Genomic DNA, 24,546 nt, shown 5'->3' on the forward strand with positions numbered 1-24,546 from the left:
TAGCCACGCTAGGTCCCTGATAGTGCGCCCTGTTACTGCTCGGTCCATGTGTAACCACCCTTTCTCGCTCTCTCGCACTTCCCACTCCACCACAAAGCGGACGTGAGAGGCCCAGTAATAGTGCACTAAGGTGGGGCAGGCTAGACCCCCCCTATCCCGTGCTGCCATGAGAATCTTCTGCGTGAAGCGGGACTGTTTTCCACCCCATATGAAGGACGTGAGTTTGCGTTGTAAACTCCGTATACAGTGAAGCGGGATCGGTTTGGGAAGACATTGGAACACATACAGGATTTTGGGAAGGATCGACATCTTAACAGCGTTAAGTCTACCCAACCACGACAACATCAGGGGCTTCCACCGTCGCAGGTCCTCTGGGACCGCTTTTCGGCATTCCCACTAATTCACTGATGACCATGCGTCCAAAGAGGGGGGTCAGAAGAAAGCCCAGATATCGGATATGGTGTTCGGCCCACTGGTAGGGCGCTGCATCTTTCAAAGAGGGTATCTCCTCCTTCGGTATGGTAAGATTAAGGGCCCAAGACTTGTCATGGTTGATCTTGAGACCAGAGGCCCTCTCATAAAGACAGAGCACCCTATGTAGGGCCGGAAGAGACTCCCGCGGACGGTATCAGGTCATCCACAAACAATGCCACCTTATTGTCCCGCCCGCCATGAACGACTCCATGGATGTCCGGCTCTCAGCGTATCTTCTCTGCAAGGGGCTCTACTGCGAGAGCAAACAGCAGGGGCGAGAGGGGGCACCCCTGTCTTGTGCCCCTGTGGATAGGGAGCGATGGTGTTAGGTGGCCATTGACCCGGATTCTGGCCTGTGGCCCTACATACGGGGTAATGATCCTTGTAATCATCTTTGGGCCCAGACTAAATTTGTGAAGTATCGCCCTGAGGAAGGTCCAGTCCACCCGGTCAAATGCCTTCTCCGCATCCAACGATAGGAGGCAGGCCGGGATTTTCCAGTGATGCACCTTCCCCACGAGATGCGCAAGCTTGCGCACGTTATCCGCTCCCAGTTGGTCACGGATGAACCCGGCCTGGCCAGGGTCCACAAGCCCCGGCATATAAGGGTTGAGGTACTGGGTTTTTCGAAACCCAGTGGTGTCAGGGTACACCCTAAGACCTCGAGTACTTTCCTGATTCAGACACAGAAACTCAGAGTCTTCTAGGTGAAGTCAAAGATCGAATTTATTGGCTGCAACCAAGTAACAGGCGTCCTAGAAGTACAACACGTTGTATATTCTCAGGAGACTGCTCAATCTTACAAAGCCAGTCTTCTCTTTTTATACAAAATATTATGCTTCAGGCAAACATTCTTAGGTTTACAGTTGACCATTCACATATTTTCACTACAAAGAAAAAGCAGAGTCATGATGACAAGCCCACATTTCAGTTCGTCCAGCCCACAACAAATTACCCGGCAAGGCCCAACATTTTCATCAGATATCGGTGGACCGCCAATAAAAACGGGAACCTCCTCCTCGTAAAGCAAGACATTTGTAAAGAAACAGGGACAGGTGTGAGCAAGATTAGGCAGGGTGTGTGTGCGATAAAAAGGGTTTATGGCATGTTGTGCCTTGATGCTATCTCGCTCGGCCACTGGGAAAGGAACTGGCCGGGCAGGTTCGGCCTGGGGCAATGGTTCCAGCTTGCCCAGGTCACAGAGAAGTCAATTAAGGTGTACGTGTCCTTTGGAATCGAATTTGGCTGTAATCATCTGCCTATGTGAGGGCAACTCACAAAATGGCTGCCGTACACAAAAATGGAAGCCAAGGGTTCAGGGCGAAAATGACGATTTCGAGGTGAAATCGTTACTTGAATATGACGAAAATGCGTGTACATAGTGTACTAGCCATTCTCGGTATTTTGATACCAAATTCGTCATGCTACGACAAAGTTTATTACACGAGTCCAGAATTTTCAGAACCACAAACCCTCCTTTTGCCCTTACATAGGCAATTAACCTATCCTCATGCTAATCTGAGTCCAGGTCTATATTCCTAAAGTCATTGAGATATTGCTGTAACATCATCCTAGTACTTAGCTCTTCTCTTGATACAGGTTTCCTTACACATGATGTAGCACAGAGGCCACATATTGCAGGAGCACACTGCACGCACAGACAGAACAGGAAAAGAATGGCTAAGACCATCCCAATGACCATCAGAATTTTCCACCCCCAGGCGGATATCAGTTCCCAGAACCATCCCATTAACGACCAATCTCCTTTATCCACATGAATAGATTTGGAAATCTTATGCAGTTTGGAGATGGCCTGGTACACTGTTGGAGCGTTATCTGGAATGAAAACACAGCAACTCGATTGGCTAAATTTACATACCCCACCTCGGTCTGCAAGTATGACATCTAATGCGACCCTGTTCTGAAGGGTCATAAGACGGTCCGACTGGAGCTCAGCAGTCAAGTTACTAAGGGCAGTTTCAACTACTGTGGACTCAACCACCCTTGTCAATTGCCTTATGTTCCTGCTATTAACCATTGGTCCCAGAACGGCAGAAAACCCTTTACGAAGTCCCCAAATTCTTGTCCTGCAGTGTCTTCTTTACTCAAGACACCTCTAACTATCCTTGTCTTGTGGTAATCTGCCGCAGCTGTGTAGGTGGGAGGCAACAGGAACGAAACAAAACATGTGCCCGAAAAGTCAGGGGGCAACCATGTATAGGCTCTGTCATGGCAGATGAAATAGGTACCCTTAGCTGCTAAGAACGAAGGGGAAGTCTGAGATGCAAAAACATATGTTTTAGTGCAGATACTCTTCCCTAACTGAGCTCTGGGATTCCTGTCATTACCTTGCAGACACAGGTGACCCTGATGGAGTACAATCCAAATCGGGGAAGATCTCTTAGCTTGCTGTTTCTCACTCAGAGTAGATCCATATCCGGTCACGTTCCATCCTATGTATACTAGTGTCTCATCTCTCGGGATAGTCTCGTAGGAAATATCTTCCTTAATCATGTCTACTATACCCTTAACTAGGGCACTATTCTTAGGATTGTCTGTTACAGAACGTAGGGGGTAGACTTCATGTGCGTAGATGAACATCGTTCTGTATGCCCACACAGAACCATTGTGGCTGAATGGCAGGACCAGATAGGGAATACCTTTATCCGTTGTGTGAGGCATAAGACCACACACCCAACAGTTAGTCGTGTTCATTACTAGTTGGTGTTGGTGCAAAAGCTGAACGAATGAGTTATTAATAAACTCTAATCTCCTAGCGGATTCATGTTCAGGAAGGGGTTGAAAAGAATGTGAGGAAACAGTAGAAGGAGGAGGTATGGGTGATGTAGTGGGTGCAAATGTCACTCGAAAAGACAATAAAACATATCCTATTAAAAATATCATTACACTGAATAACATGAAAATGCACAATATCAAAAAGCTTTTCTTGGTCATCATTTTACATATTCTGCTTTTAAAGTTCATTTCTTTGGCAGGTCTCTCCATCTGGAAAAACTCCATCCTCTATAATATGCTGCTCGCGATGGTTGGGTGTTCTATGCTAAGGAATGCTTCTGTCAGTCCAGGGCAACTCCCTTAGACCAACCAGAACTGTCGACCTAACGTCTTCAGCTGCACCCCAAAGACTTTGGGCAACCGCGACCCTACAGCGGAACCCGGATGGTGGTTCGAAAAACAAAAATAAAAAAGTTTCTCAGATGGGAGAGCTGCACTTTCACAAATAGCAAAGGAAAGGAATATCTTTTTATTAGTTCATAGTTCTCGCCCTCAGTTTGTATCTTTGCTTTCCAGGTATTGTTTGATCTTGAAACAAGAGTTCAGGCTCAGTAGTGTTCAATCGAATTGACGGCGGCACAGCTGCTTGCAAGAGATTGTCACTTTCTTTCTCAGAAATTGTTCCTTTCATACGTGCATCACTGAAAGGCAGAAAACGAGGCACAGTTTCAGTCTCTGAGTCAGCGACACCCTCCTGGACCCACCAGTCGTACGGCAGAGGCAAAGGCACCCTCTTGCAATGTACACCGTGGATCCAGTGTTTCTTTCCTTCTACACGAACAGCTGATCTCGTTGACAGAAGGACGAGGTGAGGGCCGGTCCACCTTGGCTGGTCGTTCTTTGTTCGCTGAAAGTTCTTGACCAGCACCCAGGATACAGGAACGATCTGATGTCCTGGAGCTTCAGAGACCTGAGGCAGTGTATCATGCACCTGTTGGTGTAAAACACGCAATTTAGCCGTCAATTCGTACAAGTAGTCAAGCAAAACAGGGTATTCGATTTCACTGAACTTTGTAGGCCTTGGCACTCCCCATATGTTGGCCGGGCGGCCAAAAACTATCTCGTAAGGACTAAGTCCCACTCGCGAATGCACAGTCATTCTGGTTGATAGGAGTGCTACAGGGAGAGCGTCAGGCCATTTAAGACCAGAGCTCGCTTGAATTTTGGCCAGTTTTAACTTTAGCGTGCCATTGTAACATTCTACTAGTCCAGCTGATTGAGGGTGATTTGCAGCGTGGAATTTCTGCTGGATGCCTAGCCCTTCACATACTTTCTTCATCACACGATCCACAAATTCACTTCCATTGTCACTCCAGACCATTCTCGGCATTCCAAATCTAGGGAAGAACTCTTTCACAAGGGCTTTAGCTGTGGATAAGGCAGTGTTGTCCTTTAGGGGGTAGGCTTCCACCCATCTTCAAAAGGCACAAACAACAACGAGTACGTATTTTAAATTGTTGCACCTTTCCATGTGGATGAAATCTAGCTGCAAAACCTCGAACGGATACGTAGGAGGTGCAAAATGACCAGCCGGAGTTGGGGTTCCCCTACCAGGATTGTATTTTAGACACACCATGCAATTCTTGACCACATTCTCTGCACACTTAGGAATTCCAGCATTTTGCCATACTGGAGCCAACAACTTACAAATCCCTTTCACACTGATGTGAGCCATTCCATGGGCCATTGTAACCATGCAAGCACGTACGCATCGGGTAACAACCATCTCTGATGCTCTGACAATTCAATCCAGCAACCATTGGCATCCATTTTACCCGTACTTTCTCTCCACACACTCAACTCTTTCTCTGTAGCTTCAGCTTGGATCGATTTCACACTCTCTATCGTGTCTTCACACATTCCAACGTCACCAATCCATCTTGCAGGGCCTGCAACATACATTCGGCTCATCACATTCCTCGCTGTTTCTTTTGCGATTTCGTCAGCAAATGCATTTCCACGACCAACATCATCAGTCATCTTCTTGTGTGTGCTACATTTCACAATCGCAACTTGCAACGGCAAAGTAAGTGACTCAAGAAGCTCATTCACCAACTGACCATGCTGTAGCTTAGCTCCATGCGAAGTCAGGAACCCACGTTCTTTCCACAATCGTCCAAAACTGTGAGCCACTCCAAATGCATACTGGCTGTCGGTATAGATAGTCACTTTCATTCCTTTCGACAACACTCATGCTCTTGTAAGTGCAATCAACTCTGCTGCTTGAGCTGAATTATGTGGGATATGTGCAGCTTCAACAATTGTATGCAAGTCGTGACAGCATATGCTGCAGTCGTATCACCATTCGGAAACCTGAAGCATGAACCATCCACCCATAAGGTACCATCACACTTTACAAGAGGAGTGTCCCTAAGATCTATTCTCCCTTTCGTTTCTTCTTCTGTTCTAAGAAAACAATCATGCTGTTCTGAAGCATCTAATTCCTCTACACTCGGCAACAACGTAGCTGGGTTAAGAGTGTTGCATCTTTTTATGTGCACATGACTCGCTAACAATGTCAACTCGTAACCTGACAATCGAGCACTAGTTAAGTGCTGTGTCTTGGTTCTGTTTAACAACGTGTCCACTGCATGTGGAACCATCACAATTAACGTGTTATTCATCACTAAACCAGCAGACTGTCGAATAGAAACAGCTGCTGCCGCTGTTGCTCTTAAACAACTCGGCAATGCTTTAGCTACCGGATCCAAAGTCGACGAAAAATACGCACATGGACGCTGCTTGTCTCCAAGCAACTGTGTCAACACTGACATTGCACAACCCTCTTTCTCATGGACATACAATGTAAAGGGCTTACTGTAGTCGGGGGTACCCAACACAGGAGCCGAACATAATGCTGTGCGCAATTCGGAAAAACTTTTCTGACACTCTTCAGACCATGGGACGGGATTCGGTGTATCTTTACAAGTTAATGCCACCAAAGGTTTGGCCAGCAAGGAAAAATTTGGTATCCACTGTCTACAGTACGATGTAATACCCAAGAAAGCACGCACTTCTCTCTGTGTTCTTGGCACACTCAATTTCGCTATTGCCTGAATTCTTTCTGGGGTCAGTTTCCTTCCCTCCTTCGATAAGAGATGACCTAGGTAGGTCACTTCTTGTCGACAATTTTGCAATTTTGAGAGAGACACTTTGTGATGCAACTCACACAGGTGACGCAATAAAGACAACGTGGCTTCTTTACAGATTTTCTCAGTATCTGCAGCAACAAGCAAATCATCAACATACTGAATGAGGGTAGCGCCATCAGGTAGAACAATCGTATCAAGCTGTGTTTTTAGAGCTTGACTATATATTGATGGACTTTCACAGTAGCCCTGGGGAGCACGTTTAAAGCTGAAGCTTCGACCTCCTAAACTGAAGCCAAAAATATCCCTACTCTCCTCAGCAATCGGGATGCTGAAAAAAGCATTCTTCAAGTCAATCACCGAGAAGCAAGTTGCGGAAGCTGGAATCATGGTCAATAGGGAAGTGATATCAGGGACAACTGGAAATTGTGGCACAACGATTTTATTCACCTCTCTAAGATCAATCACAAATCTGTAAACAGGTGGCTGGGAAGGGTCAGTTCGTTTCAAAACAGGCAGAACAGGACTATTGCAAACGTTGCCTCTTGTCTCTTCAATTACATCTTTTTCAATCAGATCATAAATGATCGCTAGTAAAGCTTTTTCACCTTCACTAGAAATTTTATATTGGGGAATGCGTGGCATTTTAACATTGGCTTTCAATGTTACAACATATGGTGGTATTTCCAAAAGACCCACATCGTTAGGACCCGTAGCCCAAAGAATATCAGGAAGAAACAACAATTCTGTCGGAAGTTTATCCCTTGACAAATACATTGGAGAAACCACTTTCTTACCCAGTGTAAGTTGTACTCCCGAAGGAGAACAGTGCAAAGTCGCATACAATCTTTTTAACAGATCCAATCCCAACAAGTTTTCACCACAACCAATTGTCAGAATAAGGGGTGCTTCGAATTCACAAGGACCAACAGAAAGAGACATAGGACTACAAACTGGGTTTCTAACCGGGGCGCCAGAAAAACATACTTATACATTCGTTTCACCAGACAAAGGTGCTCCAGGGAGTTTGGAGTGCATAATAGAACTCTTTGTAGCACCAGTATCACAGAAAAGGCTCTGACACACCTGATGTAATCACCTCAACGTAAGGTCCACTCTGATCTACTGGAATTGAAACAACTCCCTCTCTTTGTCTATGGCTGTCCTAGCAATCACTACCTTCCACATGCTCATCTTCTGCATAGTAATCATCAGCATAGTACTGAGCCGTCCTACCAGACGCGTTATTCTGCTGATCAAAACTATTCATTGAATTTTGAGGCGGAAAGGAATGTGCGTTCTGGGGGAAATTTCCACGTCCTCTACCTCTGGGAGCTTGCTGAACACCTCGACCTCTTGCACCAGAAACACCATTTGCGCGCTGTAACAAGGTAGGGCAACTATACTTGAAATGACCCTCTTCCTTACAATATGAACACTGATTGGGACCTACAGGGACACGTGGTTGAGTATACTCGACTCTTTGCGAGTTCCTCTGAAACTGTTGAGGCTGCTGATAGTTATTCTGATAGTTACTCTGAGCACCACTATTTTGACCACCACGTGGCGGGTACGCTTGCTGTAACAGAACCTTCGTTTTCAACTGTTTAGTTTTCTTCTCTGCTCTATCTTTCTCATCTTTGTCCCTATTTTCGTAGTACAGGGCAGTAGCCAATATCTGTGCTGAAGAGGAAACTGCCCAAGAACTCTCTGAATCTTTCAACTTTTTACACAACTCGGGAAGTAAATTGTGCACGAACTTATCGACGAATAACCGTTGACCACCTTCTGTACTCATATATTGACCACTGTGGTCAACAAACGTTTCTTCAAACCTGGTGAAGAAATCAGACACCGTTTCATCTTTCTTCTGCTTACACGCAGACAACTTATCCCAATTTACACGCATCGCAGGCATTAAAGTTTTCATGTAATTAATGATCCCACCAGGGAGTTCTTCTACTAAAGGCTCAGGTTTAGCACCACCAACTTGTCGGTCATTTGCAGCACTGACATTAGCCCATGTGTCACCTAACTCTTGATCATGATCTGCATGGCGAATATTTCCCCATAAAGGCTGGTGAACAACATTCCCAAACAACATGTCTATGTCGGCTAAATTCATAATGCAAGAGCCTGCAGTCTGTGACAATTCCTTGTAATACCCTGCAGGATTTTTAGGGGGATCAGGCAATGTCTGCTTAAGGGCCAAAACTTCAGCGCGCTTCCATGGAACGTGTACCCAGACACGCTGAAAGTGTGGCTGAATAGGTGTGTTAGCTGCTAGGTCCCCTTCCCTCCATTGTGGGGGAACTTCTCTCATGGGCTATTGTCTTCCCTTCTTCTTAACAGAGGAATCAGACTCAAACAATGACTTAGAAACACCTTCAGTCCTAAGCGACAACAACGTCGCAACTGCTTTCTCAACATCTGAACCCACAATTGCGCCTTTCCCAAACTCGAACCGTACACGACACAACTCAGGCCGATTGGGCTCCAAACCATTCTCCTCTAAATCCTCGAAAAACGTATCTCTGCTTTGGTTCTTCCCACTGATGGAAGACACCCATAACAGATTCTAGACCATATTTTGCCGGGTCGGTCACTGATCTATGTGCCAAATAATTTAACGTTTCCTTCTCCCTAGAATCAGGCAGTTGACTACGCAACTGTGTACGCTTTAAAGTAGGGGTCGTACTTGTCGCCCCAAAGAAAGGGTATAGAAGACTAGTGACAGTGCTAGTCACTCTTTGTCGAACAGAGGGAGAAGTTGATGAAAAGACAAGCGGAAAAGCAGGGTGAGGCAAGGCAGATGCAGAGGCAGTGTTGGGAAGAGTAGCAGGAGTGGGAGTCGATATAGTAGTCAACGTTGCAGGAAGTAAAGGCAAAGCAGATGTCAAAGCCGGTGGCCCTTGAGGAGGCTGCACCGGAGGAGCAGGAGCCAACTGAAGAACAGCTGGTGGGTGCTGTGGAGGTGCAGGAGGCAATGCAACCACAGGTTGCGCAGCTAAAGGTTGCGGAGGTGCCGTAGCATTCTGCGCATAAGGGGGTGGCGAACTTAACAAATGCGACATTAGGGGATCTTTTTCAAGGTCTTTTGCTGCATCTTGCTGAAGAGGCGGCAAAACTGGATAACATTTATCGATTACCATTTTACGTTGCCTGTGCAACTGCTCACTCATCTGTTCCTCTTCGTTATCTTTAAACTGCATAGCAGCTTGCATTATCGAAATACCCTTTTCTCTCTTATTTTTCTTCGCTAATTTAATTTCTTTCTGTTTGGCTTCCTTACGCCATAGGCGGAAAGAGTCAAACATCGCCAGCCGGGCTTTCTTCTTAAAAAGTTTAACTTCGAGATTATCCAAGATTTCCGTGTCAAAGCTACCATATTGGGGCCATTTTAAAACACCATCCTTCCTGGTGTATTTGATCCATACTTCATTGTATGTGATGGGGCCTACTCCATGTTTCACATACAGTTCATAAGTTGGAGTTCCAATCGGAGGAAACGGACACGAGTCCTCCAATCGGGAATCCCTATTATTACAACCAAGACAAAACAAATTTCCAAGTCTGCTAAGACCAGGCATCTTCGCTCTCTAGTCTAGCTTCAAACTTCAAAGGATTATCAAATACGATGTTATCGTGAATACACGAGTCCTTCGGCTTCGGTACTTGCAAGTTCCAAATCAAAGATCCCAAGGGGATACCCAAACTAAGATCAACTAAGGACTGGGAGACGCTCCACTTATACTTAACTGAGATATCGATGACGTCACCAGAAGACTCGTCTATCATTTCGCTCTACCAATCGTCAAGGGTCCAAATCAGGGCGATAGCCAGGGCAGCAGTCCTTCGTAGCCGTCGGGAAGCCGGGAACATCGCAGCAAAGACTTTCGGACCACGTCGACATGCAGGGGTCGATGAAGTGGCGGCCTTCCTCCAGAATTTTCACACGAAGCTCCTCACGAACCTCTGGCTTGGACCGGTACTGCTGGAATCGCCCCACGTTGGGCGCCAGCTGAGGTACTGGGTTTTTCGAAACCCAGTGGTGTCAGGGTACACCCTAAGACCTCGAGTACTTTCCTGATTCAGACACAGAAACTCAGAGTCTTCTAGGTGAAGTCAAAGATCGAATTTATTGGCTGCAACCAAGTAACAGGCGTCTTAGAAGTACAACACGTTGTATATTCTCAGGAGACTGCTCAATCTTACAAAGCCAGTCTTCTCTTTTTATACAAAATATTATGCTTCAGGCAAACATTCTTAGGTTTACAGTTGACCATTCACATATTTTCACTACAAAGAAAAAGCAGAGTCATGATGACAAGCCCACATTTCAGTTCGTCCAGCCCACAACAAATTACCCGGTAAGGCCCAACATTTTCATCAGATATCGGTGGACCCCCAATAAAAACGGGCACCTCCTCCTCGTAAAGCAAGACATATGTAAAGAAACAGGGACAGGTGTGAGCAAGATTAGGCAGGGTGTGTGTGCGATGAAAAGGGTTTATGGCATGTTGTGCCTTGATGCTATCTCGCTCGGCCACTGGGAAAGGAACTGGCCGGGCAGGTTCGGCCTGGGGCAATGGTTCCAGCTTGCCCAGGTCACAGAGAAGTCAATTAAGGTGTACGTGTCCTTTGGAATCGAATTTGGCTGTAATCATCTGCCTATGTGAGGGCAACTCACAAAATGGCAGCCGTACACAAAAATGGAAGCCAAGGGTTCAGGACGTAAATGACGATTTCGAGGTGAAATCGTTACTTGAATATGACGAAAATGCGTGTACATAGTGTACTAGCCATTCTCGGTCTTTTGATACCAAATTCATCATGCTACGACAAAGTTTATTACACGAGTCCAGAATTTTCAGAACCACAGGGTCTAGGCGTTTGGTGAGGAGTTTGGTATATATTTTAAGGTCAGTATTCAATAAAGCTATAGGACGATAAGATGCACACATCGCGGTTTCCTTCCCAGGTTTCGGTATCAACGCAATCTCCGCCATACCCATATCGGGGAACGGTCCCTCATTGTCTGTAAAAGAGTTGAACAGTCTCAGAAGGTAAGGTCCAAGCTGGGACTGGAATGTGTGATAAAAAGACAAGGGTAGGCCATCTGGTCCTGGCGTTTTTCCCAAGTGGAGATCTCTAATTGCCGCCTCCTCTTCGGTTATAGAATCCTCCAGCTCCGCCGCACACACCCGAGGCAGCGGTGTCCCTTCGTAGTTGTCAAGGACAGCCGCAATTGCATCTGCCGGGGTGGTCTCCTTCCGGTACAGGGCGGTGTAGAAGCCCATGAAAGCTTCTTGTTTACCCCTCTCCGAGACAGCCCTGGACCCATCCGGGAGCTGGACATTTGCTATGTGGGCCTTAGCCGCATGTGCTCTCAACCTCCCCACCAGCAGGCGCCCTACCTTGTCTCCTCCCTCAAAATATCTCTACTTCAGTGCCAGCAGAGAGTGTTCTGCCTTGTTGGTGCGTAGAAGCCTAACCTGTCCCCTGAGGTTAGCCAGCCTCCTTTTGGACTCTAGTGTCGGACATTCCCGATCCTGTATCTCGGCATTTTTAATGTCCTTCGTCAGGCCAACTTCCAGCTTGCAGGCTTCACGCCTCCGCTGTATTGTTAGGGAGGTGATGTGGCCCCGGATCGTGGCCTTGAAGGGGTCCCATATCACCGGGAATGGCTTCTCCTGGATGTCATTGCAAATAAAGTAAGAATCTATGGCTCCCCTGGATGCTTTCAACATCCGCGGCATCTCGTAGGATTCTCGGCGGCATATACCAACGTGTCTCTCGGGTGAGGCATGTGGTCGGGTCCTGTAAGAGCAGCTCGACATGAGCGTGATCAGACAGCGATATATCCGATATGGAGGCCCCCAGTGTATCCCGTACCAGATCGAGTGAAGTAAACAAGAAATCAATGCGGGAATATGACCGGTGGGCATGTGAGCAAAGTGAATAGTCCCTCAGCCCCGGGCAGTGGTAGCACAACGCATCAATTAACCCTAGCTCCGCAATTAGAGTGCGTAACGCAGAGGACATAGCTGAGGTGCCGCTGAAAGTGGCATCGGTACGGTCCATGTCCGGATCCCAGTATCAAGGACGGGTCACCACATGGAATCTGCTCCCGCGGAAGTGTCTGGAGGTATCTGCCCTGCATCTGGTTGGGCACGTATATGTTATATAGGGTAAACTATCACCTCCCCATGTGCACCTTGACTTTAAGAAATCCCCCATCTCCACCCCAAAAGAGCTTTGTCCCCCCCGCCTGAAGCCAGCCCTGCACAATATGGCCACCCCGCCATTTTAGTGTCAGCAGCAGCCCAAAACTGAAGAGGATACTTAGGATGTGCCATGCGCTTCGTGTCTGCTTGCAGCAAGTGGGTTTCCTGAAGGAATATGATATCAGGGTGTTGCTGGAGAAGGTAGCGCCACACCTGCCTACGCTTGTTGGGGGAGTTTAAGCCCTTAACGTTAAGTGTTAGGACTTTTAAAGGCCTGGGGATGTTCACAGCCATATCGTGCAACAGTCAGGGTTCACCCACGCTTCCCACTCCCACCATTGTGAGGGAAAGGATATAGGGGCAGCACCCCCCTTCCCCACCTGCACAGGAGATTGCAGCCGCTCGGTCCCCACCCCGTCGCACACAAGAAGAAGAGAGAGAAGAAAGAGAGCCAGAAAGGAGATAGAAAGGGAGGAAAGGAATAGGAGTTCCATAGGCGGCCAAGCAGGCCTTTCAACAAAAGAGGTCAACATAGGCCAACAGGGCCACAGCATACTGTCCCAGGCACAGGGCATCCTCTACCCAAGGGTTCAGACGCACTCAGAGATGTCACTCCGTAGGGAACAGTTTGGGGGGTACCTACAGGAATCACAGGAGCTAACAACCCCGGAGCCCCAGCACCCCTACCGCCCAAACAGGAGCTGGATTTTATTATGCTTATGTTCAGTCATGATTTACATAACCTCGTTCACGGGATGGCCACAAGGATTCCACCGTGTAGCGTTCCTGGCTTGGAGTCCCTGCGGATCTCAAAGGACGTTTGATGGCCGGATGAGGAAGGACTTCTCATTCATCTCTGTAACGTGGTAGAGTCCCTGGCGGGGAATCCTCATGAACAGCAGAGGACGTTTAGTGGTTGCATGAGATGGGGCTTTTCATTAGTCTCTGTAGCGTTGCTGAAGTCCATTTAACGAATAAACCTAAAGTCTAGCACTTCATCCTATGTATGAATTAGGAGCATGTCAGCTTTACAGAGTTCAGGTAAACAGCCGGTCATTTCCGACAGACCCAGGGGACCAGGGGCATCGTTCGCAGTGGCGCAGTCATTGAGGCGTATTTCATCGTTATTCACCAGGTCACGGGGTGGACGGATGCGGTGGTGGGCCCTCGCACTCCCCTTCAAGGGACCGGATGTGTGCTATGATGTCTTCTTTAGCCTGTGAGGCGGACTTCTCATCCAACGGGGAGAGCGGCGGCGGTGTTGCACTGTGGTCCAAGCCGGTCGGGCTGGGACTCTCTCCTGACGCCGTGGACAAGAAGGGCTATGCAACGGCGACTCCGGTAGTTTAAGCAGTTGTGCCACTTCCCGATAGGACCTTAATATTCTGCGTTTATCCTCCCAGTGGAAGATGAGGGCCAATGGATGGCCCCATTGGTAAAAGATGTTAAGGGCCCGCAGCTTCTCCGTCACCGGCCTGAAACCCCTCCTTCTGCGCAGGGTGTTGGGCCCCAAGTCTTGGAAGATTTGGATTCTGTGGCCGTCGTAGCTAAGATCTGGTTTGTCTCTTGCCGCCTTCAGGACAGCCTCCTTCTCAGTAAAGAAGTGCACTCGTGTCAGAATGTCCGGGAGGAGGCCCGGCCGCCCGCGGGCCCGGAGACCTGATGGGCTCTGTCCAAAGCCGGCGGAGAGGCGTCTTCATCTCCCCAGACCTCGTGAAGGAGTTGTGCCACATAGGAATGCTGAGGTTGTTCCGGCTGCTTCTGTTTTCAAGGTCCTCCTGTTTAACTTGTAGCTCTATGTTTTGTTCCTCCAGCGCCGCCAGGCATTGCCACAGTTGCTCCTGGTCTTCCGTGCGTGCATCCACTATTTTCTCAAGCCCGTCGACCCGGTCTCCCAGATCAGTGACTTCCTTCCGCAGTTCCTTGACGCAAGAGTGTACCTCGGAGCGTAGGGAACCTATCTCCATCTTGGGCTCAGACATGAAGGAGGCCATGAAGGCCTGGGTCACCGGCGGCGAGTCCTCAGAAGCCTGCGAAGACAACTCAGTAGGCGTCGACTCTCCAGCCTTGCCCCACATGGCCACAACCGAGTTGTCTCTGGATGTTGTCGCTGAGTCAGCCCTACCCCCCTAGACAGGTCTGCGGCTGTGTTCAATCAGCGTACCAAGCACCGATTGATCGGAGCGCACCCCAGAGAGAGGAAGGGAGAGAAAAAAAAAGGGGGGGAGAAGGGGAGGAATACACCAGTCTGTACCTTCACCCGCAGCTCAATCCAGGGCACAGCCTCTCCACTCCAGTTCACCAGGCCCAACCCCAGGATGGTCACACCGCTCAAGAAGGTGTCCCCCCCTCTCCGCTGTGCTATACTCCAGGTGGCAAGGTACAGTCACGTAATGGCGACACTGGCGCCCCGGAATGGCCGCCCAAGTGTTTACGACCCCCCAGAGGCACTCGCTCAACAGCCTCTTCCCACAGCTCAAATGGCGACCACCGGGGTTTACTCCTCCACGGCAATGTCCTCAGGCCTCAGTCCCAGTGCAGCGGTCGAGGGCCATGGTCAGGTCTCCCAGTCCCCTGGGCCCTGCAGGACCTGTCAAGCGCTGTCAGCCCTAACAGCAGAGACTGTGACACCCGAACCCTCCTTAAGTCAGCGCCGGACAGCGCGCAGGAATCACTCAATGGGGAATCTGACCTCTAAAGTAAGCCTCGGGCCCAGGATTATGGCGCTCACCTGCAGGTCTCACCGGTGTCCACCACGCGATGCGGCCCAGCAACCCGACCAGCCACGCTCAACCTACAGTGATCTCTAGCAACCCCATCCAGGAGAGATCCCCGCTCTCTTTAGCGCATACAGCAGGGTTCCCCCAGCCAGTTGCCAACCGCTCCGCTTCCCAGGGGGCAGTCCGCCGCTCAACACAACATGAGGGCACACCTCTGCCCACATTTTAATGCTCACCCTTTTACTGGAGATTCCAACTTCTGAATCTGTATCCTACCCAACATTTTCACTCTGTAAACTCTGCACGGCCCTTTTCATAGTCTCTTATATTTAGCTTTGCCTATTGCAACTCCAGGCTTCTTGGTTCATCAACTATTCTTTCATCTTACATTAGTACCCTCAAACTCTCCTGCTATTCCCTTTCTTGTTTGCTTCAGAAATGATCTAGAAATTGCAGTAAGCTTAGCCTCACTGCTATGATCTCTGCGGATTTCATATTGTTTCAGCAATATAAAAGCCAGAGCCGGCCCTAGGCATGTGCAAACTGTGCACCTGCACAGGGCCGCCAAACCCCAGGGGCCACCACGACGAGGATCGGATCGGAAGCCGAAGGATCACTGGCGGCCCCCTGGCGGGTTTGGCGGCCTCCGGGCAATGGCAGCGTGAGCGTTGTTGTCTTCAATTCATAGGTGACTGCATCATCCCCGACCTGTGAGTGAATTGTTCACTTGGGAGCAGGGGCGTAACAAAGGCCCACGCAGTGCGGGGGGGGGCCGCGCTCAAGGGGGCCCCTCAGCCTCTTCATGAATTAAATGCCCGGCTGGCGCCGCGGCCTCTTAATAAAATGGTGAGCCATGCGTGCTGCACTCACGCCTCGAGGGCCTCCCGCTCCAGGGGCCCCATAACACAGACTCTCTTCATGAATTAAATGGCCGGCTGACGGCCTCCAAATAAAATGACATGGTGCGCATGCACACCTCCGGGGGCCCCGCGCTCCAGGGGCCCCCTCACAGACTCAGCAGCCTTTCATTAATTAAATGGCCCGGGCCGCCTGGCAGCCTCTTAATAAAATGGTCAAGGTGCGCACGCACGCCTGTGCCCCGGCCGGGCCTCCGGTGATGTTGATGATGAGATGTGCAAATAGTGAACGGGGTAATGAAGTGATTAATTTGCACTGTCACTCAAACACACACACTAAATGGTGGTGGTGTGCGGCCCCGGCCAGGACCGAGCCTCTGCCTGACTGAGGATCTTTATTAATTTATTAAATTTTGGCGGGTGCGTGTGGGCGGCGCGCTGGTGTCATCGCGAGAGGGCCGGCAGAGCTGATGACCAAGTAATGCCTTTTATTTTAAATTAGTTGTCAGACATGCGCATTGCGAAGCGGCGCGCCCGCAATTAAAAGTGCGCTTGATGGTAAGACTTGTGAGCCTAAGGTGAGTGAGGGCGAGGCATCGTGACCCAGCCACGCTATGCCTAACGCCCCGGCCAGACACTGGAAAGGACCGTCACCGGCCCCGGGCCATAATTTAAATTATTACTAGCCCTGGGCCCTGCTGCAGTGCCTGGCTAGCTTGCCTTTGCCCTGCCTTTTGTGCTGCCAGTTCGCCCCTGCCTCTGAGTCTGAAGCTGCAGGCCTGCCCTCAAGTCAGTCAGGTGAGTCTGCCCGAGGCATGCGAGGGGGGGGGGGCCGCGCTCCAGGGGCCCACTCACTCAGCAAGCCTTTTCTGACTTCTGCTGCTTATGAATGAAATGGTGCGCACCACGCCCGCCACCAGTGACACGGCCTCTTAAAATAAATTAAATCGTGCGCACGCAGGCTGGGCCCCAGCCGGGCCTTAGAGACACTTCATAAATTAAATGGTGCCTGTTTCGGATATTTGTATGATTCCAAGCGTATGACTTAGACATGACTCTGATACATGGAAGTCATTTAACAATTATTTCTTACGCTGTGCACCAGTTAATTTAGAGTTTCTCGTTCCTCTCAAATGAGTGTAATTTCTCACATTTTTATGTTTTTCCTTATCTTCATAGCTTGATTTTGCGCGCAAGAAAATGTCACTCATGTTCATTAAAATGTCACTCATAATTACTCTGAAATTATGAAAATGTCACACATGGCAATCTGAAACCTTGGCAGCTATGCTCTTCCTATAGTTTAGAGGTGTGCAAACTTAATTGATCACTGATATATTCAACAATTAAAGAGAGCCTTATGGAAACAGGTTCTGTTCAGAGTCTTGTTCCATGTTTTATAAATATGTGTTCACTGTGAGCACTGCGTCATCTGCAGTAATTTTGAGACATAAGAAATGTATATTGTTTCTATATTACAATTGTAAGACTTAAAAACGTTTTTTGTTGTAAATCAAACAATCATCTAACGACTTTTCTGGACGTATTATTAAAACACCTTCCTGAGCTCCGCCCCGTCCGGACCCCCTCTTCCGGGGCCCCCACCTACGCTCCCTGCACAGGGCCACCATGAGCCTAGAGCCGGCCTTGTAAAAGCCCTCTGCTGTTCTCACAGCCTCGCTGTTAACTGTCTGCCTTAACCATGTTCATGACCTGTGTGATCTGCTTTCTTTTTCATCGAATAAAAGCTATAAAATCAAACCATATCACTTACTTCTGTCTTCTACAAGGATTGTGCCACCAATCAGCAAGCGCATTACACATCCCTGACGACTTCACCTTCATTTGTCTTTTTTGCCCCTGTGTCTAGATCCTTCTCTCTGCAAATCTTTTCTGTAATCTTTCCTCCTCTTCACCCCCATAATTCCTGATTATCCTCTTCATACAATCCGTGAGTTCCTTCCTTCCCCCCTTGGTGGTCAGACCTTTATCCCCACACAGTTCTGTGTTTTGCAACTCAGATAGCTGGACAGCATCCGGCATTCCTGTGGTAATCGCCATCCTGATCGGAGGAATTCTGAACCAGGAGGTAAAACTGCACGGGGAATGCCACACTCGGATGCACCCCAGAGTGTTTCTTTTCCATTCTCAAGGGTGTACCTTGCCGCCTTTTCCCAGACCCATCTTGAAGGTTAGTCAATAATTTGACAATCCACCAGCTGGTCCCCTGTGACCCTCAGTTTGATTGCATCCTTCAACTTACCTGAGACCAGTATTCCGGTTACTATAAACCATCAGCTCCTCTGTGGGTGGTGTATTGCAGGCAAAATGCTCTCAGGCATAATTCCTTATGTCCTAATGATGATCGCTAAATGATGGTAGGGGATCGAAACTCGTCGACCTTAGTACCATGACTGAAATTGTTGATTTATATTGATTCACATGTGCATGAGTACTTAAAAATAATTAGCTGTGACATAACAATGTTGTTTTCATGTTAGTCACATAAAGTGATGCCTGACTTTGGAAGTTTTTTTACCTTCCTTTGCATTTTGTTTCCCCACTCGATTAATGAGTTTTTAATCTGTAACCAAATAAACAATTATTAATTATCCATTTGGCCATTTTGTATAGACCTCAATGTACTTCTATGTATCAAGGCTGGACTATTTATATGAGTAAGGGACTTGTGTTTCTTTGAAAATACGCTCTAGATATCAGCACTGACGCGGACTTCATGAACAGGACCTTCCTCATCAACACCAAATCAACACTAACTCCACCACTAAGGAGTATTCAGGGTCAAGTTTCAAGTTATATATGTATTATCTCCGGTCTTCATGCACAGCTCTGTCCTCAGCCCCCCTGTCACCCACTGGCCCTTCACACCACTCCTCTTTGCTCTGGCTGACCATCAGCCATGCAAGGCACAGTGCGGGACGCCTCACCAGTGACAGATGTGTACCAAGCCAATGCCAGCTAGCAGAGCATGTAGATACACTCACAGGTTTCTGGGTTTAGCCCTTGTAGATGTTAGAGCTCCTATGATTTATGGCCAATTAAAGGGAAAGGGAAAAGGAATGACTATGGGGCACATTAGCGAGGAATTGCGATATTTATCGCAAAACTTGCTTAGCGCATTTTTTTTTATCGCTGACTACCGCTGGATATGTTAGCGGAAAAAAAATGATATTAGCAACGTTTTTCTCCACTGTGCTAAAATATCCAGCGATAGCGGCAAAATGCATGAATATGGCTGGAAATCCAGCGATATTCATGCATTAGCGCCAAAGGGGGCTTAACCTGACAATCCACCTCCCATTGGATAAACAGGTAAGTCATCTTTTTGTCAGGTGTTAAATTCTAGCGATAATCGCGCTTAGCGCAACTTTTTTTATCGCTAAGCCTGCTTTGCTAATAAGCTATAGCTTTGTTAGCTACTTCTTTCAGTCGCTAACAGGTTGGGTACGCCCACTTTGCATGTCATTAGCAATAAATATCGCTGACATGCACAGCGGGCCCCAAACCATCCGCTATCGCCTAAAAGCTGTCGCTAACTGCTGTTAGCAACAGCTTGCTAATAGGGCGCTAACAAAATCGCTGCTGTAGCGGCAAAAAGTGCCGCTAAAGCAGCGATAAAGCCCTTGCTAATATGCCCCTGTGTCGGTTTTAAAATTATACAGGGATATTTTATTGGTAGGCATCAAGGTTATTTGAGACAGTAAGGGTTGCGTGAGTATCGCACCGCTGGTCCCACCACCATCTGGGTATCGTAAGCTGCAAACCTGTTACTCCTTCTGAGTCTGCAGTGTGAAAAACCTCAGCAGCAACATACCACATCTACTGTAAAAAGATCATCTATCTGAATTATAGTATAGATCGCCTGTGTGTGTTATGTTGAGTTTAATGATTCCTTTAGGTGTTTTGGATGTTCTGTTCTAGATTGGGGTTGTTAGATTTGTTGTTTCAGTTTCACATATTATTATAATGTTTGCCTCCTTGTGCTTGATATTGTCATATGTTAGCATTGATATCAGTGTTATTTAGACTGGCTTGACCACTTTCCCAGTTTGTAATGTTCTTTATGGTGATTGTAGGTGTCTTCTCAGAGTGCTACAGAAAGGATGAATGGCGTGCTGAGCAGCTCCTGACTCGAAAGGCGCCGGCCTGGGGAGACGCCACCTGCCTGCAGCTGGCTTCGAGAGATGAAAACAAAAAGTGTTTCATTTTATGTGACGGTGTGCAGGTGGGTGAGGGCCTCCAGTCTACTGGTGCCTCTTTAATTCTTTGATGACTTTTTGTGTGTGTATACAGTGAACCTACTGGCAAAGTCACAAAGTGCTATTTGGAGAAGTGGAGTATGCAATACAAATGAGATTGGATACGGGAAGGGGTCATAGAGAGTTACAATTCGTAATTACGCATGGAGAGGAGAGAGAGTGGGGGACACATGGGGGGATATGTACAATGAAGTGGAGGAGAGCGGCGTTAGCCTTCCTGGCTTAACGCCTCTCTCCTCCACTTCTGAAACGCAAGGCTGCACCATATTTACAAGAATGTGGTGCAGCCTTGCGTTTCTCCCTGCGCTGGCGCTAAGTTTATCAACTTAGCGCCAACTTAGACACCCTTGCAGCAGAGTGCAAGGGTGTCTGCGTGCAGGGGAGGACCGTTGATGTGTCGGAAGGTGTCCCTTCCGACACATGAACAATCCTGAAATGCCATCCTGTCACTTTCATGCACGCTGCTTCATGCAGCACACATGAAAGTCACACAATAGCATTTGTTTAAAAGTTTGCTTATGTACAGGAAGGGAAAACTTCCTATACATAAACAAACAATGGCATTTTGATTTTTCCATATGTGCTGCACAAGGCAGCACACATGGAAAAAGCAAAAACAAGAAGAAATAATGCATTTCTCCAGTATTAGGGTGTCTTTCATAGATTCACATGCCTGAATCATTCCCCGTCGTCGGAGTGGGAGTCCCACGGTATATGAAAAAGCAATAATATGCTATAATAACATTGGAAAAACCAGTAATTCCCAACCAGGAAGTAAAGTAGCCCAAGCTACAGTAGAAAAAACTTCCACACTCATGACTATCCTAGTCATTTTGTATAGTCCAAACTACAGCCAATCAGGCGACAGCACCCACCAGAATGTTCTCCCCAGAGGCTCAGGCTCTCAGATTTTCTACCGCACGTCGTGTGAAGGGAGTCTCCCTGAGCTCTGCTCAGTTTTTCTTCAATTTTCATAGTTTTTCTTCAATTTTTTCTTCAAAATATCACAGTTTTGTAATGTCTTCTTACATGAAGTCTACCTTCAGGCCCTGCGTGACTTGTGGAAAGCTGAGACTTTTCCCAGTGAACCCTCATGAAGAGTATATGGACCAGCACTATGCCTGTCTCTGACTTGGTAGGAGGAGAAGGGGTTGTTCTTGTGCTTAGACTATACCCCCCTTCTGATGTGGGAGGATTTTTTTTGTTTGTCCTGCACGTTAAGATGTTAAGAGATGCTTCTCCTCTACTTCACCAGCTGAAGTAACATCACAATTAAGGGGTCTCTGGCCTTCTTTGAGTCTGTGCCTCCCACATCTACGCCCACGAGATTTACTCTCAGGCGTCTAGACTCACTCTGCGCACTTTTCTACGTAAAAATGTGCCAGCTTGTCGACGATACGGTCGATTTACTCTCAGAGGACAATCTCTGCAGTCACTGGTGCTCTGCAATGACACCGCCTCCAGGCTTTCGTCGACGACAGTGAGGACAGTGCCCTCTTGTCGACTGCAGGCTCGTCGACCACTGGGAGTTTTGTCGATGTAAATGTCTTTGACAGTTGGCCTCGTCGACTGTGGCCTCGTCGACGGTAGGCTCGTCGACGGTAGGCTCGTCGACGGTAGGCTCGGCTCGTCAACGGTAGGCCTCGTCGACGGTAGGCCTCGTCGATGGTAGGCCTCGTTGACGGTAGGCCTCGTCGACGGTAGGCTCGTCGACGGTGAGCTCTGTAGACGGTAGGCTCGTCCATAGACAGTGACCTCCGTGGATGTTGACCTCCATAGGCGGTGAGCTCCATAGACAGTGAGCTCCATAGACAGTGAGCTCCATAGACAGTGAGCTCCGTAGACAGTGAGCTCCGTAGACGGTGAGCTCCGTAGACGGTGAGCTCCGTAGACGGTGAGCTCCGTAGACGGTGAGCTCCGTAGACGGTGAGCTGCGTAGACGGTGAGCTCCGTAGACGGTGAGCTCCGTAAATGGTGCGCTCCGTAGACGGTGAGCTCCGTAGACTGTAGTCTCAGTAGACTGTGGGCTCTGTAGACTGAACTCCGTAGACGGTGGGCTCCGTAGACGGTGGGCTCCGAAGACGGTGAGCTCCGTAGACGGTGAGCTCCGTAGATGGTGAGCTCCGTAGACGGTGAGCTCCGTAGACGGTGGTAGACGGTGAGCTCCGTAGACGGTGAGCTCCGTAGACGGTGAGCTCCGTAGACAGTGAGCTCCGTAGACGGTGAGCTCCGTAGACGGTGAGCTCCGTAAATGGTGCTCTCCGTAGACGGTGAGCTCCGTAGACTGTAGTCTCAGTAGACAGTGGGCTCCGTAGACTGTGAGCTCCGTAGACGGTGAGCTCCGTAGACGGTGAGCTCCGTAGACGGTGAGCTCCGTAGACGGTGAGCTCTGTAGACGGTGAGCTCTGTAGACGGTGAGCTTCGTCAACATTCAGCTTCGACGCCAGTTGACTTAGTTAACGGATGACCCTGTCAACTGTTGGATTCGTCGACGTTTGAGCCCGTTGACAGTTGGTTTCACACACTATTGACTTTTATGCACAGTGCTTTTGTAGACGATTTATTTAGTCGACTGCAGCTTTCCGCTACATCCACGTGATGGCGTGATGACTTTTTACTTCCGCCATTATTCTTCTTGGAGAATATTGGAGGTTTTCCCCTCCTTATGAAGAGAGCGGCGAATCGGTTTTCCCCTTTCCCCTCGTCCTGGGGAAACCACAGAAGCAAGTTTGTTCACTTCCTATCATAGACTTTATTAGGAAGAAGGTGTTAAACTCATGCATGGGCCAGACTCTGTGCCAGCGTTTTTTCCACGCCTTGACAAGACGTGTGAAGCTCGCCACTATTCACCTGCTTTTCTAGTCTCTCAGCCTACCCTGACTCAGTCATTACTCAGGCGGCTCAGCGATTATCTTGCAAGCCAGTGGGCAGGTATGCCGCCAGATGTGCTCTGACATGTTGGCGCTAGTAGAAAGTATTCCAGAATCCTCCAAGCCTCACACTTTGAAGATCCTGCAGGAGGGAGAGAGAGAGAGTGGTGCATCAGAAATAATACACTGTGCAGCGGACATTGCGTGTACAGGTTTTCGACAGCTCGCAAGAGGGGCAGTCTGGCGAAGACATTTTTGCTTCAATGCTACGTCTTTCGCAAGGAGGTTCCAACTTCAATAGTTCACTTGCCTTTTGATTGAGGATCCCTTCTGGCCAGCACACAGATACTGCCCACACCCTCTGGATATAGAATCGCAGCCTTTTCGTGGTGTCGAGGACGTAGATCCACGTCCTTTTTTCAAGGGAGTTCCATCCAGTATTGGCTCCTACAATCATAACCAACTGCGTTACTCAAATCAAACACAGTCATATGGGCAAAGTACCAACAGTTCCTACATAGAAAATCATCGTTAGCCGAGGCAACTCTTCTAAGAAACAATGGATTACCTTGAACCCACCTTTATTCCCTCCAAAAACGTCAGAGGTCTAATATCTCACTTTTATTCCAATTGGTCAAAGGTGTACAGAGGACCGTTGGGTTTTTTAAACGTCCTGCCCAAGGGCACGCTCTAGAATTTGTCAAATTTCCCTTTTTCTACACCTCCAAAGGGACCTCCACCTTTCTCATCTACGGGAGTCGTTTGCACAAGTGTCTATATGGATACAAACAGGGACCGTCGGAGTGGTTGCGAATCTCCAACAGCGTTAGGGTTTACTCTCAGTTCCTCCTCAACAAGCAAATCAGGAAAGTAGCGCATGATTTTAGATCTTTGCGCAAACTTTACCAATGTTGTACCTCAAAGTCCTAAGGTCCTTATGCCAGAACGACTTTATAACTACATTCAACCTCCAAGATGTCTATTTTGATGTGCCAATTCTTCCTAAGCACAGGAAGTGGCTACGCTTTACAACAGGTACAAAACATTTTCAATTAAAGCCCTACCTTTTGGACTTAGGTCGGCTTCACGTGTCTTTACGTAGATCCTGGCACCAGTGGCACCCTATCTACGTCTGCAAGGCATACAAATTCATCATTACTGAGACAACTGTATAATAGGGGCTCGCTCTTTTTTACAAGCAGTCCAGCACACCCAGACTTGTCAGTCACTGTT

The sequence above is a fragment of the Lissotriton helveticus genome, chromosome 8 (genome assembly GCF_964261635.1).
Source record: "Lissotriton helveticus chromosome 8, aLisHel1.1, whole genome shotgun sequence".
Taxonomy (NCBI): domain Eukaryota; kingdom Metazoa; phylum Chordata; class Amphibia; order Caudata; family Salamandridae; genus Lissotriton; species Lissotriton helveticus.